The sequence below is a fragment of the Panulirus ornatus genome, chromosome 17, assembly GCF_036320965.1.
Source record: "Panulirus ornatus isolate Po-2019 chromosome 17, ASM3632096v1, whole genome shotgun sequence".
In the NCBI taxonomy this organism is placed as follows: domain Eukaryota; kingdom Metazoa; phylum Arthropoda; class Malacostraca; order Decapoda; family Palinuridae; genus Panulirus; species Panulirus ornatus.
In genome coordinates, this window is record NC_092240.1 from 18,269,854 (window position 1) to 18,289,786 (window position 19,933).

Consider the following 19,933-nt stretch of genomic DNA (forward strand, 5'->3'; position numbering starts at 1 on the left):
GAACGATGAGAAGAGGGAGACCAAATTGGAGGTGGAAAGATGGAGTGAAAAAGATTTTGTGTGATCGGGGCCTGAACATGCAGGAGGGTGAAAGGAGGGCAAGGAATAGAGTGAATTGGAGCGATGTGGTATACCGGGGTTGACGTGCTGTCAGTGGATTGAATCAAGGCATGTGAAGCGTCTGGGGTAAACCATGGAAAGCTGTGTAGGTATGTATATTTGCGTGTGTGGACGTATGTATATACATGTGTATGGGGGGGGGGGGTTGGGCCATTTTTTTCGTCTGTTTCCTTGCGCTACCTCGCAAACGCGGGAGACAGCGACAAAGTATAATGAAATAAAAAAAAAATATATATATATATATATATATATATATATATATATATATATATATATATATATATATCCCTGGGGATAGGGGAGAAAGAATACTTCCCACGTATTCCCTGCGTGTCGTAGAAGGCGACTAAAAGGGGAGGGAGCGGGTGGCTGGAAATCCTCCCCTCTCGTTTTTTTTTTGATTTTCCAAAAGAAGGAACAGAGAAGGGGGCCAGGTGAGGATTTTCCCTCTAAGGTCCAGTCCTCTGTTCTTAACGCTACCTAGCAAACACGGGAAATGGCGAATAGTATGAAAAAAAAAAAAATATATATATATATATATATATATATATATATATATATATATATATATATATATATATATTTATATTTACATATATTGGATGGAAAGGATCACAATTTTATGCTTGATCAAGATATTCCTATGAGTCCACGGGGAAAATGAAACACGAAAAGTTCCCAAGTGCACTTTTGTGTAATAATCACATCATCAGGGGAGACAAAAGAGAGAAATATAACAGTGTCTTTTCCTAGCGCTACCTCGCACACATGAGGGGGGAGGGGGTTGTTATTCCATGTGTAGCGAGTTGGCGATGGGAACAAATAAAGGCAGACAGTATGAATTATGTACATGTGTATATATGTATATGTCTGTGTGTGTATATATATGTGTACATTGAGATGTATACGTATGTATATTTGCATGTGTGGACGTGTATGTATATACATGTGTATGTGGACGGGTTGGGCCAGTCTTTCGTCTGTTTCCTTGCGCTACCTCGCTAACGCGGGAGACAGGGACAAAGCAAAATGAATAAATAGATATATATATATATATATATATATATATATATATATATATATATATATATATATATATATATATATATATATATATTTTTTTTTTTTTTTTTTTATACCTCGACGCTGTCTCCCGCGTTTGCGAGGTAGCGCAAGGAAACAGACGAAAGAAATGGCCCAACCCCCCCCATACACATGTACATACACACGTCCACACACGCAAATATACATACCTACAGAGCTTTCCATGGTTTACCCCGGACGCTTCACATGCCTTGATTCAATCCACTGAGAGCACGTCAACCCCTGTATACCACATCGCTCCAATTCACTCTATTCCTTGCCCTCCTTTCACCCTCCTGCATGTTCAGGCCCCGATCACACAAAATCCTTTTCACTCCATCTTTCCACCTCCAATTTGGTCTCCCTCTTCTCCTCGTTCCCTCCACCTCCGACACATATATCCTCTTGGTCAATCTTTCCTCACTCATTCTCTCCATGTGCCCAAACCACTTCAAAACACCCTCTTCTGCTCTCTCAACCACGCTCTTTTTATTTCCACACATCTCTCTTACCCTTATATATATATATATATTCCTATGAGTCCACGGGGAAAATGAAACATGTGATTGATCACATGTTTACCAAATGGCGTCCTAGCTTCATCTCTTCGATGCATATCAACTGAGTGTTATATTTCTCTCTTGTGTCTCCCCTGATGATGTGATTATTGCACGATAGTGTGCTTGGGAATTTTTCGTGTTTCATTTTCCCCATGGACTCATAGGAATATCTTGATCACGCGCAAAATTGTGATTCTTTCCAATATATATATATATATATATATATATATATATATATATATATATATATATATATATATATATTTATATATATATATATACTTTTTGATGTTAATGTGCTGAGAGGTGCAACTGGAGGGATGTCTGATCATTGTCTTATGGAGGCTAAGGTGAAGATTTGTATGGGTTTTCAGAAAAGAAGAGTGAATGTTGGGGTGAAGAGGGTGGTGAGAGTAAGTGAGCTTGGGAAGGAGACTTGTGTGAGGAAGTACCAGGAGAGACTGAGTACAGAATGGAAAAAGGTGAGAACAATGGAAGTAAGGGGAGAGGGGGAGGAATGGGATGTATTTAGGGAATCAGTGATGTATTGCTCAAAAGATGCTTGTGGCATGAGAAGAGTGGGAGGTGGGTTGATTAGAAAGGGTAGTGAGTGGTGGGATGAAGAAGTAAGATTATTAGTGAAAGAGAAGAGAGAGGCATTTGGACGATTTTTGTAGGGAAAAAATGCAGTTGAGTGGGAGATGTATAAAAGAAAGAGACAGGAGGTCAAGAGAAAGGTGCAAGAGGTGAAAAAGAGGGCAAATGAGAGTTGGGGTGAGAGAGTATCATTAAATTTTAGGGAAAATAAAAAGATGTTCTGGAAGGAGGTAAATAAAGTGTGTAAGACAAGGGAGCAAATGGGAACTTCAGTTAAGGGCACAAATGGGGAGGTGATAACAAGTAGTGGTGATGTGAGAAGGTGATGGAGTGAGTATTTTGAAGGTCTGTTGAATGTGTTTGATGATAGAGTGGCAGATATAGGGTGTTTTGGTCGAGGTGGTGTGCAAAGTGAGAGGGTTAGGGAAAATGATTTGGTAAACAGAGGAGAGGTAGTAAAAGCTTTGCGGAAGATGAAAGCCAGCAAGGCAGCAGGTTTGAATGGTATTGCAGTGGAATTTATTAAAAAAGGGGGTGACTGTATTATTGACTGGTTGGTAAGGTTATTTAATGTATGTATGACTCATGGTGAGGTGCCTGAGGATTGGCGGAATGCGTGCATAGTGCCATTGTACAAAGGCAAAGGGGATAAGAGTGAGTGCTCAAATTACAGAGGTATAAGTTTGTTGAGTATTCCTGGTAAATTATATGGGAGGGTATTGATTGAGAGGGTGAAGGCATGTACAGAGCATCAGATTGGGTAAGAGCAGTGTGGTTTCAGAAGTGGTAGAGGATGTGTGGATCAGGTATTTGCTTTGAAGAATGTATGTGAGAAATACTTAGAAAAACAAATGGATTTGTATGTAGCATTTATGGATCTGGAGAAGGCATATGATAGAGTTGATAGAGATGCTCTGTGGAAGGTATTAAGAATATATGGTGTGGGAGGCAAATTTTTAGAAGCAGTGAAAGGTTTTTATCAAGGATGTAAGGCATGTGTACGTGTAGGAAGAGAGGAAAGTGATTGGTTCTCAGTGAATGTAGGTTTGCTGGCAGGGGTGTGTGATGTCTCCATGGTTGTTTAATTTGTTTATGGATGGGTTGTTAGGGAGGTGAATGCAAGAGTTTTGGAAAGAAGGGCAAGTATGAAGTCTGTTGTGGATGAGAGAGCTTAGGAAGTGAGTCAGTTGTTGTTCGCCTATGATACAGCGCTGGTGGCTGATTCATGTGAGAAACTGTAGAAGCTGGTGACTGAGTTTGGTAAAGGGTGTGAAAGAAGAAAGTTAAGAGTAAATGTGAATAAGAGCAAGGTTATTAGGTACAGTAGGGTTGAGGGTCTAGTCAATTGGGAGGTAAGTTTGAATGGAGAAAAACTGGAGGAAGTAAAGTGTTTTAGATATCTGGGAGTGGATCTGTCAGCAGATGGAACCATGGAACCGGAAGTGGATCATAGGGTTGGGGAGGGGGCGAAAATCCTGGGAGCCTGGAAGAATGTGTGGAAGTCGAGAACATTATCTCGGAAAGCAAAAATGGGTATGTTTGAAGGAATAGTGGTTCCAACAATGTTGTATGGTTTCGAGGCGTGGGCTATGGATAGAGTTGTGCACAGGAGGATGGATGTGCTGGAAATGAGATGTTTGAGGACAATGTGTGGTGTGAGGTGGTTTGATCGAGTAAGTAACGTAAGGGTAAGAGAGATGTGTGGAAATAAAAAGAGCGTGGTTGAGAGAGCAGAAGAGGGTGTTTTGAAATGGTTTGGGCACATGGAGAGAATGAGTGAGGAAAGATTGACCAAGAGGATATATGTGTTAGAGGTGGAGGGAACAAGGAGAAGTGGGAGACCAAATTGGAGGTGGAAAGATGGAGTGAAAAAGATTTTGAGTGATCGGGGCCTGAACATGCAGGAGGATGAAAGGAGGGCAAGGAATAGAGTGAATTGGATCGATGTGGTATACCGGGGTTGACGTGCTGTCAGTGGATTGAATCAAGGCATGTGAAGCGTCTGGGGTAAACCATGGAAAGCTGTGTAGGTATGTATATTTGCGTGTGTGGATGTATGTATATACATGTGTATGGGGGTGGGTTGGGCCATTTCTTTCGTCTGTTTCCTTGCGCTACCTCGCAAATGCGGGAGACAGCGACAAAGCAAAAAAGAAAAATAAAATATATATATATATATATATATATATATATATATATATATATATATATATATATATATATATATATATATATATATATTTCAGTTTTCTAAATTGTTTCTTACGTTTTTCATAGGTATATATATGTATGTGTGTGTGTGTGTATATGTGCGTATGTATGTGTATGTGTGTGTATGTGTATATGTATATATATATGTATATTATCCCTGGGGATAGGGGTGAAAGAATACTTCCCACGTATTCCTCGCGTGTCGTAGAAAGCGAATAGAGGGGACGGGAGCGGGGGGCCAGAAATCCTCCCCTCCTTGTATTAACTTTCTAAAATGGGAAACAGAAGAAGGAGTCACGCGGGGAGTGCTCATCCTCCTCGAAGGCTCAGAGTGGGGTGCCTAAATGTGTGTGGATGTAACCAAGATGTGAAAAAAGGAGAGATAGGTAGTATGTTTGAGGAAAGGAACCTGGATGTTTTGGCTCTGAGTGAAACGAAGCTCAAGGGTAAAGGGGAAGAGTGGTTTGGGAATGTGTGGGGAGTAAAGTCAGAGGTTAGTGAGAGGACAAGAGCAAGGGAAGGAGTAGCAATACTCCTGAAACAGGAGTTGTGGGAGTATGTGATAGAGTGTAAGAAAGTAAATTCTCGATTAATATGGGTAAAACTGAAAGTTGATGGAGAGAGGTGGGTGATTATTGGTGCATATGCACCTGGGCATGAGAAGAAAGATCAAGAGAGGCAAGTGTTTTGGGAGCAGCTGAATAAGTGTGTTAGTGGTTTTGATGCACGAGACCGGGTTATAGTGATGGGTGATTTGAATGCAAAGGTGAGTAATGTGGCAGTTGAGGGAATAATTGGTATACATGGGGTGTTCAGTGTTGTAAATGGAAATGGTGAAGAGCTTGTAGATTTATGTGCTGAAAAAGGACTGATGATTGGGAATACCTGGTTTAAAAAGCGAGATATACATAAGTATACTTATGTAAGTAGGAGAGATGGCCAGAGAGCGTTATTGGATTACGTGTTAATTGACAGGCGTGCGAAAGAGAGACTTTTGGATGTTAATGTGCTGAGAGGTGCAACTGGAGGGATGTCTGATCATTATCTTGTGGAGGCTAAGGTGAAGATTTGTATGGGTTTTCAGAAAAGAAGGGTGAATGTTGGGGTGAAGAGGGTGGTGAGAGTAAGTGAGCTTGAGAAGGAGACCTGTGTGAGGAAGTACCAGGAGAGACTGAGTACAGAATGGAAAAGGGTGAGAACAATGGAAGTAAGGGGAGTGGGGGAGGAATGGGATGTATTTAGGGAATCAGTGATGGATTGCGCAAAAGATGCTTGTGGCATGAGAAGAGTGGGAGGTGGGTTGATTAGAAAGGGTAGTGAGTGGTGGGATGAAGAAGTAAGAGTATTAGTGAAAGAGAAGAGAGAGGCATTTGGACGATTTTTGCAGGGAAAAAATGCAATTGAGTGGGAGATGTATAAAAGAAAGAGACAGGAGGTCAAGAGAAAGGTGCAAGAGGTGAAAAAGAGGGCAAATGAGAGTTGGGGTGAGAGAGTATCATTAAATTTTAGGGAGAATAAAAAGATGTTCTGGAAGGAGGTAAATAAAGTGCGTAAGACAAGGGAGCAAATGGGAACTTCAGTGAAGGGCGCAAATGGGGAGGTGATAACAAGTAGTGGTGATGTGAGAAGGAGATGGAGTAAGTATTTTGAAGGTTTGTTGAATGTGTTTGATGATAGAGTGGCAGATATAGGGTGTTTTGGTCAAGGTGGTGTGCAAAGTGAGAGGGTTAGGGAAAATGATTTGGTAAACAGAGAAGAGGTAGTGAAAGCTTTGCGGAAGATGAAAGCCGGCAAGGCAGCAGGTTTGGATGGTATTGCAGTGGAATTTATTAAAAAAGGGGGTGACTGTATTGTTGACTGGTTGGTAAGGTTATTTAATGTATGTATGACTCATGGTGAGGTGCCTGAGGATTGGCGGAATGCGTGCATAGTGCCATTGTACAAAGGCAAAGGGGATAAGAGTGAGTGCTCAAATTACAGAGGTATAAGTTTGTTGAGTATTCCTGGTAAATTATATGGGAGGGTATTGATTGAGAGGGTGAAGGCATGTACAGAGCATCATATTGGGGAAGAGCAGTGTGGTTTCAGAAGTGGTAGAGGATGTGTGGATCAGGTGTTTGCTTTGAAGAATGTATGTGAGAAATACTTAGAAAAGCAAATGGATTTGTATGTAGCATTTATGGATCTGGAGAAGGCATATGATAGAGTTGATAGGGATGCTCTGTGGAAGGTATTAAGAATATATGGTGTGGGAGGAAAGTTGTTAGAAGCAGTGAAAAGTTTTTATCGAGGATGTAAGGCATGTGTACGTGTAGGAAGAGAGGAAAGTGATTGGTTCTCAGTGAATGTAGGTTAGCGGCAGGGGTGTGTGATGTCTCCATGGTTGTTTAATTTGTTTATGGATGGGGTTGTTAGGGAGGTAAATGCAAGAGTTTTGGAAAGAGGGGCAAGTATGAAGTCTGTTGGGGATGAGAGAGCTTGGGAAGTGAGTCAGTTGTTGTTCGCTGATGATACATCGCTGGTGGCTGATTCATGTGAGAAACTGCAGAAGCTGGTGACTGAGTTTGGTAAAGTGTGTGGAAGAAGAAAGTTAAGAGTAAATGTGAATAAGAGCAAGGTTATTAGGTACAGTAGGGTTGAGGGTCAAGTCAATTGGGAGGTGAGTTTGAATGGAGAAAAACTGGAGGAAGTGAAGTGTTTTAGATATCTGGGAGTGGATCTGGCAGCGGATGGAACCACGGAAGCGGAAGTGGATCATAGGGTGGGGGAGGGGGCTAAAATTCTGGGGGCCTTGAAGAATGTGTGGAAGTCGAGAACATTATCTCGGAAAGCAAAAATGGGTATGTTTGAAGGAATAGTGGTTCCAACAATGTTGTATGGTTGCGAGGCGTGGGCTATGGATAGAGTTGTGCGTAGGAGGATGGATGTGCTGGAAATGAGATGTTTGAGGACAATGTGTTGTGTGAGGTGGTTTGATCGAGTGAGTAACGTAAGGGTAAGAGAGATGTGTGGAAATAAAAAGAGCGTGGTTGAGAGAGCAGAAGAGGGTGTTTTGAAGTGGTTTGGGCACATGGAGAGGATGAGTGAGGAAAGATTGACCAAGAGGATATATGTGTCGGAGGTGGAGGCAACAAGAAGAGGGAGACCAAATTGGAGGTGGAAAGATGGAGTGAAAAAGATTTTGTGTGATCGGGGCCTGAACATGCAGGAGGGTGAAAGGAGGGCAAGGAATAGAGTGAATTGGAGCGATGTGGTATACCGGGTTGACGTGCTGTCAGTGGATTGAATCAAGGCATGTGAAGCGTCTGGGGTAAGCTATGGAAAGCTGTGTAGGTATGTATATTTGCGTGTGTGGACGTATGTATATACATGTGTATTGGGGGGGTTGGGCCATTTCTTTCGTCTGTTTCCTTGCGCTACCTCGCAAGCGCGGGAGACAGCGACAAAGTATAAAAAAAAAAAAAAATATATATATATATATATATATATATATATATATATATATATATATATATATATATATATATATATATATATGCAGGAGGGTGAAAGGCGGGCAAGGAATGGAGTAAATTGGATCGATGTTGTATACTGGGGTCGACGTGCTGTAAATGGATTGAAACAGGTTATGTGAAGCGTCTGGGGTAAACCATGAAAGTCTTTGGGGCCTGGATGTAGAAAGGGAGCTGTTATTATTGCATGACAGCTAGAGACTGAGTGTGAACGAATGGGGCCTTTGTTGTCTTTTCCTAGTGCTACCTCGCACACATGAGGTGGGAGGGGGATGTTATTCCATGTGTGGCGAGGTGGCGATGGGAATGAATAAAGGCAGACAGTGTGAATTGTGTGCATGTGTATATATGTATATGTCTGTGTGTGTATATGTATATGTGTACATTGAGATGTATGGGTATGTATATTTGCGTGTGTGGACGTGTATGTATATACATGTGTATGGGGGGGGTTGGGCCATTTCTTTCGTCTGTTACCTTGTTCTACCTTGCAAACACAGGAGACAGCGACAAAGCAAAATAATATAAATATAAATAAAAAATATATATATTATCCCTGGGGATAGGGGATTAAGAATACTTCCCACGCATTCCTCACGTGTCGTAGAAGGCTACTAAAGGGGACGGGAGCGGGGGGCCAGAAACCCTCCCTTCCTTGCATTTTAACTTTCTAAAAGGGGAAACAGAAGAAGGAGTCACACGAGGAGTGCACATCCTCCTCGAAGGCTCAGATTGGGGTGTCTAAATGTGTGTGGATGTAACCAAGATGAGAAAAAAGGAGAGATAGGTAGTATGTTTGAGGAAAGGAACCTGGATATTTTGGCTCTGAGTGAAACGAAGCTAAAGGGTAAAGGGGAAGAGTGATTTGGGAATGTCTTGGGAGTAAAGTCAGGGGTTAGTGAGAGGACAAGGGCAAGGGAAGGAGTAGCACTACTCCTGAATCAGGAGTTGTGGGAGTATGTGATAGAGTGTAAGAAAGTAAATTCTAGTTTGATACGGGTAAAACTGAAAGTGGATGGAGAGAGATGGGTGATTATTGGTGCATATGCACCTGGGCATGAGAAGAAAGATCATGAGAAGCAAGAGTTTTGGGAGCAGCTGAATGAGTGTGTTAGTGGTTTTGATACACAAGACCAGGTTATAGTGATGGGTGATTTGAATGCAAAGGTGAGTAATGTGGTAGTTGAGGGAATAATTGGTATACATGGAGTGTTCAGTGTTGTAAATGGAAATGGTGAAGAGCTTGTAGATTTAAGTGCTGAAAAAGGACTGGTGATTGGAAATACCTGGTTTTAAAAGCGAGATATACATAAGTATACGTATGTAAGTAGGAGAGATGGCCAGAGAGCGTTATTGGATTGTGTGTTAATTGATAGACACATGAAAGAGAGACTTTTGGATGTTAATGTGCTGAGAGGTGCAACTGGAGGGATGTCTTATCATTATCTTGTGGAAGCAAAGGTGAAGATTTGTGGGAGTTTTTAGAAAAGAAGAGAGAATGTTGGGGTGAAGAGAGTGGTGAGAGTAAGTGAGCTTGGGAAGGAGACTTGTGTGAGGAAGTACCAGGAGAGACTGAGTACAGAGTGGAAAAAGGTGAGAACAAAGGAGGTAAGGGGAGAGGGGGAGGAATAGGATGTATTTAGGGAAGCAGTGATGGCTTGCGCAAAAGATGCTTGTGGCATGAGAAGCGTGGGAGGTGGGTTGATTAGAAAAGGTAGTGAGTGGTGGAATGAAGAAGTAAGATTATTAGTGAAAGAGAAGAGAGAGGCATTTGAATGATTTTTGCAGGGAAAAAATGCAAATGAGTGGGAGAGGTATAAAAGAAAGAGGCAGGAGGTCAAGAGAAAGGTGCAAGAGGTGAAAAAGAGGGCAAATGAGAGTTGGGGTGAGAGAGTATCATTAGATTTTAAAGAGAATAAAAAGAAGTTTTGGAAGGAGGTAAATAAAGTGCGTAAGACAAGGGAGCAAATGGGAACTTCAGTGAAGGGGACAAATGGGGAGGTGATAACAAGTAGTGGTGATGTGAGAAGGAGATGGAGTGAGTATTTTGAAGGTTTCTTGAATGTGTTTGATGATAGAGTGGCAGATGTGGCGTGTCTTGGTCGAGGTGGTGTGCAAAGTGAGAGGGTTAGGGAAAATGATGTGGTAAATAGAGAAGAGGTAGTGAAAGCCTTACGGAAGATGAAAGCCGGCAAAGCAGCAGGTTTGGATGGTATTGCAGTGGAATTTATTAAAAAAGGGGGGTGACTGTATTGTTGACTGGTTGGTAAGGTTATTTAATGTATGTATGATTCATGGTGAGGTGCCTGAGGATTGGCAGAATGCTTGCATAGTGCCACTGTACAAAGGCAAAGGGGATAAGAGTGAGTGCTCAAATTAGAGAGGTATAAGTTTGTTGAGTATTCCTGGTAAATTATATGGGAGGGTATTGATTGAGAGGGTGAAGGCATGTACAGAGCATTAGATTGGTGAAGAGCAGTGTGGTTTCAGAAGTGGTAGAGGATGTGTGGATCAGGTGTTTGCTTTGAAGAATGTATGCGAGAAATACTTAGAAAAACAAATGGATCTGTATGTAGCATTTATGGATCTGGAGAAGGCATATGATAGAGTTGATAGAGATGCTCTGTGGAAGGTATTAAGAATATATGGTGTGGGAGGCAAGTTGTTAGAAGCGGTGAAAAGTTTTTATCGAGGATGTAAGGCATGTGTACGTGTAGGAAGAGAGGAAAGTGATTGGTTCTCAGTGAATGTAGGTTTGCGGCAGGGGTGTGTGATGTCTCCATGGTTGTTTAATTTGTTTGTGGATGGGGTTGTTAGGGAGGTGAATGCAAGAGTTTTGGAAAAAGGGGCAAGTATGCAGTCTGTTGTGGATGAGAGAGCTTGGGAGGTGAGTCAGTTGTTGTTCGCTGATGATACAGCGCTGGTGGCTGATTCATGTAAGAAACTGCAGAAGCTGGTGACTGAGTTTGGTAAAGTGTGTGAAAGAAGAAAGTTAAGAGTAAATGTGAATAAGAGCAACGTTATTAGGTACAGTAGGGTTGAGGGTCAAGTCAATTGGGAGGTAAGTTTGAATGGAGAAAAGCTGGAGGAAGTGAAGTGTTTTAGATATCTGGGAGTGGATCTGTCAGCAGATGGAACCATGGAAGCGGAAGTGAATCATAGGGTGGGGGAGGGGGCGAAAGTTCTGGGAGCCTGGAAGAATGTTTGGAAGTCGAGAACATTATCTCTGACATCAAAAATGGGCATGTTTGAAGGATTAGTGGTTCCAACAATGTTGTATGGTTGCGAGGCGTGGGCTATGGATAGAGTTGTGCGCAGGAGGGTGGATCTGCTGGAAATGAGATGTTGAGGACAATATGTGGTGTGAGGTGGTTTGAACGAGTAAGTAATGTAAGGGTGAGAGAGATGTGTGGAAATAAAAAGAGTGTGGTTGAGAGAGCAGAAGAGGGTGTTTTGAAATGGTTTGGTCACATGGAGAGAATGAGTGGGGAAAGATTGACCAAGAGGATATATGTGTCAGAGGTAGAGGGAATGAGGAGAAGTGGGAGACCAAATTGGAGGTGGAAAGATGGAGTGAAAAAGATTTTGAGTGATCAATGTGGTATACCGGGGTCGACGTGCTGTCAGTGGATTGAACCAGGGCATGTGAAGCGTCTGGGGTAAACCATGCAAAGTGTGTGGGGCCTGGATGTGGAAAGGGAGCTGTGGTTTCGGTGCATTATTACATGACAGCTAGAGACTGAGTGTGAACGAATGGGGCCTTTTGTGTTTTTCATAGCGCTACCTCGCACACATGAGGGGGGAGGGGGTTGTCATTCCATGTGTGGCGAGGTGGCGATGGGAATAAATAAAGGCAGACAGTATTAATTATGTACATGTGTATATATGTATATGTGTGTGTGTGTATATACATGTGTACATTGAGATGTATAGGTATGTATATTGTGCGTGTGTGGACATGTATGTATATACATGTGTATGTGGGCGGATTGGGCCATTCTTTTGTCTGTTTCCTTGCGCTACCTCGCTAACGCGGGAGACAGCGACAAAGCAAAATAATAATAATAATATATATATATATATATATATATATATATATATATATATATATATATATATATATATATATATATATATTTATATTACATATATATATATATATATATATATATATATATATATATATATATATATATATATATATATATATGTGTGTGTGTGTAATATAATGTAGGTTTATCCCTGGGGATAGGGGAGAAAGAATACTTCCCACGTATTTCCTGCATTTCGTAGAATGCGACTAAAAGGGGAGGGAATGAAGGGCTGAAAATCCTCCCCTCTCGTTTTTTGATTTTCCAAAAGAGGTACAGAGAAGGGGGCCAAGTGAGGATAGTCCCTCAGAGGTTTAGTCCTCTGTTCTTAATGCTACCTCGCTAATGCGGGAAATGGTGAATAGTATGAAAAAAAAGAAATATAATGTAGGTGTACATGTTGCTGGTTCCACCTGCTTGAGATCACCTGGCAAGTGAAAAATCGCCTTTAATGAGGGTGTAACACTGAGAGTAGAGTATCATCAAAGAACTCACATCAAATGAGTCCACATTTTTTCTGTAAGTGCAAGTAATGCAGCCTTGGGCTGCAGGAGTCTCTAGAAAGATGGCCTGGATAACATCATGACTCTTTTTAGAATGAGGTCCTAGGATGATAGTAGATAGATTTATTGATATGTATATTTATATATGTATACTTACTTCCTGCTCCAGGAGTCCCTTCTATCTTTATGAAACAGATCTCAGGAAGCTGGCCACATCCACAAGGTGAAGATGCCCTATTTCCCAAACAAGATGTAGCATTTAAAGCAGGCCAGCATCAGTCATTGGTATGACTGAATACAAGAACTAACTGGCAATGAGGAGGCTGCATACCAATTTAACATCCACTTTGCCAATATTTGCCAACGATTACTACAGCTTGACATTGGCTTCCTCCCAGCATGCCTACTAACCCCATTACCCCTGAACACAGTAGGCGAATATCAAGTAGCTATGCCCCATCATTGCCTTAAAACCATATGCTTTACTACACCCATAGATCTTCCACTGATAGGTCTTCCACTGAAACTGTACAAGGAATTCTCCCATGAATCAGCTAAACAGCTAACTGCCATAATTAATGCTTCACTCAACTAGTCAATGCCCATAGTTTGGAGAACAGCATATGTCATTCCGCTGCCTAATTCCACCAACCCAGAGTCTCTTACTCTAATTTGTAAAAGCTTTTTGTTCAACTGGGTCTGTTCTGACATTGATGATTCAGTAAACCCTTAGTCATTTGGAAACATGAAGTCTTCCTCTATGATTCACTGCCTTGAAAGCCTTCTAAACTTCATGTACTGCACTACTAAACTTCATGAACTGGAGAAATGCAAGGCCTCAGTGGCCCTCACCTTTGAAGACTTCAGTAAGGCTTTTGACTTGGTAAACTATAATAATACCATCAAGAAAACCATTGACCTGGGACTATGGGGGCATCCCATTTTTGAATGGTAGACTTCCTGACCAGGCAACACCAAATTGTCTTCTTTAGCACAGCCATATACTTCACTGCCCCTTACATGCAGTGTACCACAGGGCACCAAGTTGAGGCTGTCTGATCCTTTTCCTTATCAGTGATGCCCTGAAGGATACAAACCACTACTGGAAGTATGTAGATGACTCCACCTTTGGTATCACTATCAACAACTCTTTTGACTTCAGTGCCCTTCAGCATATCATCAGCAACCTTCAGGAGTGGACTAAGGCTAACAACATCACCATCAACCAGACCAAACCTGTAATGGTGCACATCAGCCTGGGTGCAGACAACATCCTGCCCTCTGACATCTTACTAGGCCTTGACATCCTTAGTGTCACTATAGACAAAGATTTAAACGGGAAAAATCATGTTAACACTGTCATCAAATCTTCCTCATACCGTCTGTACCCTCTTCACCAACAGAAATTATAAGGCGTCCCACCAGTTGAACTCAGGAATGTCTATTCCATCCTCATTCTACCAAAACTCACCTATGCTTACCCAGCCTAGTCCTCCTCACTAACAGTTACGTAGAGGGACTAGCTAGAATCATCCTGGGCCTTTCTTTCACTAGCTACCAAGAGTTTCTGGTCTTGCTGAACGTGCCCACCCTTTCCAACAAATACTGGCAGTTCACATGACAATTTGGCAATAAACTGCTGACACACCTGTCTCAGAGACCTCCACCTTCCCAATGCCCCTCCATCATGGACTGCTTTTCATCACCACAATTGACTTGTTATAGTTAGAGCTCATATAGACAGATATAAGAACAATCCTATTCCTACCATTGTGAATCTCATAAACTGTTCTTGAACAATTGCATGGCTATACAGTGAACAGCTCAGTTTTTTGTTAGTTAGGCTATGTGGTATGTCAGCTGCTGTATCACTTATTGTTCAACCAAGTGCATATTGAGCAAATCATAATATTCACTCTCTAAACATCCTTGTTTGTCTGCTGCACTGCTATCTAGATGTACCTCACTAATGTGCTTATCCAAAGTGTGAAAATATCCAGACCACCTTAACCTTAAGCTCTTATATGATTAGGTAACTATTGACTATTATGACCTACCAGTTCTGTAATATTTGTAACACCTCAAATGTGTATTCTTAGGCAAATGGCTAGCTAAATCAGATATACTTTGTATTTAATTATTATCTATTTAAAGTGTATTAACATTGTGTGTGTCCCAGTTAGGAGAGAGTGCAGGTCATCAGAGTGGTAAGTGTTCAGTTTCTTCATTATAGAAGTTCCATCATGGGCATGAAGTGTCCTGAGATATGTTGAATCGGTGTTTGTAGTAATGTTTAGGGATGAGCAATGCCCAAAGCATAGACAGTAAAGTGCGCTTGTGTTTAGAGGAATGTAGATTCAGTTGGATGTCGGCTGGTGAGGTGATGTTCAAGAATGTGTTAGGAGGATGTTGTATAGCACTTGTTAGGTAATTTCACTGTGTATATGTTTTGTCATTGTTACATTTACTAAGTTTGGGGAATCATCGAGTAGAAGCTGCTGAAGTGTGAGGCAGCGATAAGCTTTTTGTTTCTGTTTGGGGGTTGATGGTTGGTTGTGGAATGTCTTGGCTGAGAGAGGCCTAATACTGTTGCAGAGAATTGAGTGCTGAAGATGTTGAGGTAGGATTTATTGAGGGGATAGTTGTTTCATTATACAAATATTGAGTGGTTACTGGGCAGCTAGTGATTGTTTTGAGTGCCTCATTTTGTTTGGTTTAAAGTTTTGTTGTATTTGATTTTGGGAGAATGTAAGATCAGATAGGTGAGTCTTAGTTTAGAGTGGAATGGACGAATTATCTGTAGAGGATGCTAAGGAATTATTTTTCTTGTCCAAATCTGGTGCCAGTTAGTGTTCTGAGGGCATTTAGTTTGTATGTTGATTATGTTTTGATGTTATTGGCATGGGGAGTGTCTTGCGTGTCATTTGTGATGCCTAAAGTGATTGTCTGTCCAGGGTGACTGAAGGGTGTAAACTGGATTTTTGTCAGTTTGAGGTCAAAAAAGTGATTGAAGACTTCTTTGGAGATGCAGAAGCTCCATATAGGGTAAGCCATATTCTAAACATGATGTACTGCTACGTTTGTTGTTGCTGCTGTGATGTTAGTGTTATGATGTGATTGTGGGGTCATCTACATATGAAAGGACCTTCATGTTGTGGTTTGCCAAGGGTAATTGGAGGTCTTGTAGAAAGAGATAGAAGAGGGTTGGAGAATCAACTGCTTCTTGGGGAATTCTCTTGTAGAGTTTAAGTATTCTAGAGGTGATGCCATTGTGAGTGACTCTGCCATGACGGCTGACTGTGAATTTGCCATCCACTTTACATCATTGTTGTAGAGAGTGGTGTCTAGTATCTTTTGTATAGTGATGCATCATGGGAAAGTGTCAAATGCTTTGTTGATGTTTCTTGCCACTTGTACTGTGCCAGACTGGGGATGTGGTTGATTGAGGTCATCTTGAATATGTTGTTTGAGGTAAGTACACTGGTTGGGTCTGAAGCCATGTTGTATAGGTTGTAATAGGATAATTTGCTTGATTCTGTTGTGGATTAGGTTTTCACTGAATTTGTTTACTGAAGACAGTGATGTTATAGGATGGTAAGAGGAGGGGGTATTGGATGCTTTAAAAGGCTTTAGGGTTGGTTTTATGTTGGCAAGTTTCCTGATATTAAGAGATTATGTTGTGTAGCTAGAAGTAGTTGACAATATCTGTGAATGCTCATATTTCAACTGGGCCAGTGTTGTATGCGAAAGTTTAATGTGCTCTTATGGTCTGTAACAGGGAAGTTCTTTAAGATTTTAAATGCATTGCATGTATGAGTTGGAGTGAAGGATGGTTTTTGTTTAAGATTTTCATGACTTTTCTCTTTAAGTGTGATGTTGGTTTGTGGATAATTTCTGAGTGATCTTATGAGTGTGTTTTTATGTTCTTTTTGAGAGGGGATTTCATTGGAATGGGTCAGGAGTGCTTTGTGAGTAGGTATGTGTTTCATTAGTAAGTGTGAGTTTCTTTACATGCAAAAGATCTGGTTACTATGGATTTTTTCATTCATGGTTTTGTGAAACAATGCCAGTTTGCAATTGCCTTTCAGTGACTAGGTAAGTAATGGTGTTCTATAGAGTTTGGATTTGCTCTCTGATTTCTGTTAGATGGTGAGTGGTTTTGTCTGAGCTGGTTTCTTTGCTTTGTGAGGTGAGTAAGTAGTCAGAAGTTTAGGTAATATCTCTTTCTGGCTTTGTGGTATGAGCTTTTTTGTTAGCTTAGATGGAGGTATTGGATATATATTTTTTTTTATCATTATTTTGCTTTGTCGCTGTCTCCCGCGTTTACAAGGTAGCGCAAGGAAACAGACGAAAGAAATGGCCCAACCCACCCCCATGCACATGTATATACATACACGTCCACACACGCAAATATACATGCCTATACATCTCAATGTACACATATATATACACACACAGACACATACATATAGGCCCATGCACACAGTTCACACTGTCTGCCTTTATTCATTTCCATCACCACCTCGCCACACATGGAATACCATCCCCCTCCCCCCTCATGTGTGCGAGGTAGCGCTAGGAAAAGACAACAAAGGCCCCATTCGTTCACACTCATTCTCTAGCTGTCATGCAATAATGCCCGAAACCACAGCTCCCTTTCCACATCCAGGCCCCACACTACTTTCCATGGTTTACCCGAGACACTTCACATGCCCTGATTCAATCCACTGACAGCACGTCAACACCAGTATACCACATCGATCCAATTCACTCTATTCCTTGCCCGCCTTTCACCCTCCTGCATGTTCAGGCCTCGATCACTCAAAATCTTTTTCACTCCATCTTTCCACCTCCAATTTGGTTTCCCACTTCTCCATGTTCTCTCTACCTCCGACACATATATCCTCTTGGTCAATCTTTCCTCACTCATTCTCTCCATGTGCCCAAACCATTTCAAAACACCCTCTTCTGCTCTCTCAGCCACGCTCTTTTTATTTCCACACATCTCTCTTACCCTTACATTACTTACTCGATCAAACCACCTCACACCACACATTGTCCTCAAACATCTCATTTCCAGCACATCCACCCTCCTGCGCACAACTCTATCCATAGCTCACGCCTCGCAACCATACAACATTGTTGGAACCACTATTCCTTCAAACATACCCATTTTTGCTTTCCGAGATAATGTTCTCGACTTCCACACATTCTTCCAGGCTCCCAGGATTTTCGCCCCCTCCCCAACCCTATGATCCACTTCCGCTTCCATGGTTCCATCCGCTGACAGATCCACTCCCAGATATCTAAAACACTTTACTTCCTCCAGTTTTTCTCCATTCAAACTTACCTCTCAATTGACTTGACCCTCAACCCTACTGTACCTAATAACCTTGCTCTTATTCACATTTACTCTTAACTTTCTTCTTTCACACACTTTACCAAACTCAGTCACCAGCTTCTGCAGTTTCTCACATGAATCAGCCACCAGCACTGTATCATCAGCGAACAACAACTGACTCACTTCCCAAGCTCTCTCATTCACAACAGACTTCATACTTGCCCCTTTTTCCAAAACTCTTGCATTCACCTCCCTAACAACCCCATCCATAAACAAATTAAACAACCATGGAGACATCACACACCCCTGCCGCAAACCTACATTCACTGAGAACCAATCACTTTCCTCTCTTCCTACACGTACATATGCCTTACATCCTCGATAAAAACTTTTCACTGCTTCTAACAACTTGCCTCCCACACCATATATTCTTAATACCTTCCACAGAGCATATCTATCAACTCTATCATATGCCTTCTCCAGATCCATAAATGCTACATACAAATCCATTTGTTTTTCTAAGTATTTCTCGCATACATTCTTCAAAGCAAACACCTGATCCACACATCCTCTACCACTTCTGAAACCACACTGCTCTTCCCCAATCTGATGCTCTGTACATGCCTTCACCCTCTCAATCAATACCCTCCCATATAATTTACCAGGAATACTCAACAAACTTATACCTCTGTAATTTGAGCACTCACTCTTATCCCCTTTGCCTTTGTACAATGGCACTATGCACGCATTCCGCCAATCCTCAGGCACCTCACCATGAGTTATACATACATTAAATAACCTTACCAACCAGTCAACAATACAGTCACCCCCCTTTTTTAATAAATTCCACTGCAATACCATCCAAACCTGCTGCCTTGCCGGCTTTCATCTTCCGCAAAGCTTTTACTACCTCTTCTCTGTTTACCAAATCATTTTCCCTAACCCTCCCACTTTACACACCACCTCGACCAAAACACCCTATATCTGCCACTCTGTCATCAAACACATTCAACAAACCTTCAAAATACTCACTCTATCTTCTCACATCACCACTACTTGTTATCACCTCCCCATTAGCCCCCTTCACTGAAGTTCCCATTTGTTCCCTTGTCTTACGCACTTTATTTACCTCCTTCCTAAACATCTTTTTATTCTCCCTAAAATTTAATGATACTCTCTCACCCCAACTCTCATTTGCCCTCTTTTTTACCTCTTGCACCTTTCTCTTGACCTCCTGCTTCTTTCTTTTATCCATCTCCCAGTCATTTGCATTATTTCCCTGAAAAAGTCATCCAAATGTCTCTCTCTTCTCTTTCACTTATGATTTTAATTCTTCATCCCACCACTCGCTACCCTTTCTAATCTGCCCACCTCCCATGCTTCTCATGCCATGAGCATCTTTTGCGCAAGCCATCACTGCTTCCCTAAATACCTCCCATTCCTCCCCCACTCCCCTTATGTCCTTTGTTCTCACCTTTTTCTATTCTGAACTCAGTCTCTCCTGGTACTTCCTCACACAAGTATCCTTCCCAAGCTCACTTGCTCTCACCACTCTTTTCACGTCAACATTCTCTCTTCTTTTCTGAAAACCTCTACAAATCTTCACCTTCACCAGATAATGATCAGACATCCTTCCAGTTGCACCTCTCAGCACATTAACATCCAAAAGTCTCTCTTTCGCATGCCTATCAATTAACACGTAATCCAATAATGGTCTCTGGCCATCTCTCCTACTTACATATGTATACTTATGTATTTATTTATTTATTTTGCTCTGTTGCTGTCTCCCTCACATAAATCTACTTGCTCTTCACCATTTCCATTTATAACACTGAACTCCCCATGTACACCAATTATTCCCTCAACTGCCACATTATTCACCTTTGCATTCAAATCACCCATCACTATAACCCAG

At 41.5% G+C, this 19,933-nt stretch overlaps 1 protein-coding gene across 1 annotated transcript in view; it reads left to right on the forward strand.

Moving 5' to 3' along the window:
- LOC139754415 (inositol hexakisphosphate and diphosphoinositol-pentakisphosphate kinase-like) overlaps positions 1-19,933 on the forward strand; it is a 292,669-nt gene that overhangs the window by 224,173 nt on the left and 48,563 nt on the right. The gene's annotated exons all lie outside the window — the stretch shown is intronic.